Here is a 1,175-nt window from a genome sequence, read left to right on the forward strand (position 1 = left end):
TTTATGATAATGGTCTGAATGTTCTTTAGATAAGAACTTCTCTTGATTCCAAAGTGGTTTTGGAACGCTCTCTTTCTTGCCTCTTGAAGTGGGTTGTTTTCCCTTAGGAGCCATGCTCTTAGTGATCACGGATAAACACACCAAACTTAGAGGTTTGCTTGTCCTCAAGCAAAAGAAAAGAAAGGAGAGGGATAGAAGGAGAGCTAGGTGCAATTGTTGATGGAGGAGGGTGGAGGCCGAACCCATATATAAAGGGAGGGGGTGGGTTTGAAAATTTTGAAAAGATATGATAAAAAGATTGATTTGGAAAAGATAAGATAGAAGATATGATGAGAAAGGATATAGTTTAAAATTGAAAAGATATGAAAAATTTTTGAAAAAGATAAATCTAGATTTTGAAAAAGATAATGTGGAGATTTGAAGAAGATATTAGTTGAAAAAAATAGATTTGTTTTGAAAATTTGAAAAAGAGTTGGATTGAATTTGAAAAAGAGGGTTTGTGCTTGTGGATTAAGATACATTTGATATTTTTAAGGTAGGGTTTTTAGAAATTAGGGATTTTAGAAATCAGGGTTCTTAACATGTTTATGCAAGAAATCATGAATTGAAACATGAAAATTAAGATTAAAATGAAAAATATGAAGAAAAAATGGATTTACCTCCTCCCCACCATCCTGGCGTTTGAACGCCCAAACGCTGCATGTTTTGGGCGTTCAACGCCCAAATGCTGCCTCTCCTAGGCGTTCAATGCCCAGCTGCTGCTTCTTTCTGGCGTTGAACGCCAGGAAGTCCTTTGTTACTGGGCGTTTTTCTGAACGCCCAGAATGCTGTAAATCTGGCATTAAACGCCCAGAAAGAGCTTCTTTCTGGTGTTTAACGCCCAGATGGCTATGTTCCAGGTCGATTTCTGTTATTTCTTCGCGAACGACCCTCCGTTGGGTCGGTACCCCGTAGTTAGGAGATTCGTAAAACGGGATAAACATAAAAATAAACAAATATATTTCAAGTGACTAGGATTCCATTTCTCAGTTAACATATTCAAGTGTCCCAATGTCTTCCTAAGACGTGTGTTTTGTCTCTTTTTCTCGAGTGACCGTTCTTTTGCGGTCATTTTCAGACAAAACCCGCAAGTTGTGGGTTGTCTTCGTAGGTGACCCGCAACTTGCGGTCATTCC

The sequence above is a fragment of the Arachis ipaensis genome, chromosome B08 (genome assembly GCF_000816755.2).
Source record: "Arachis ipaensis cultivar K30076 chromosome B08, Araip1.1, whole genome shotgun sequence".
In the NCBI taxonomy this organism is placed as follows: domain Eukaryota; kingdom Viridiplantae; phylum Streptophyta; class Magnoliopsida; order Fabales; family Fabaceae; genus Arachis; species Arachis ipaensis.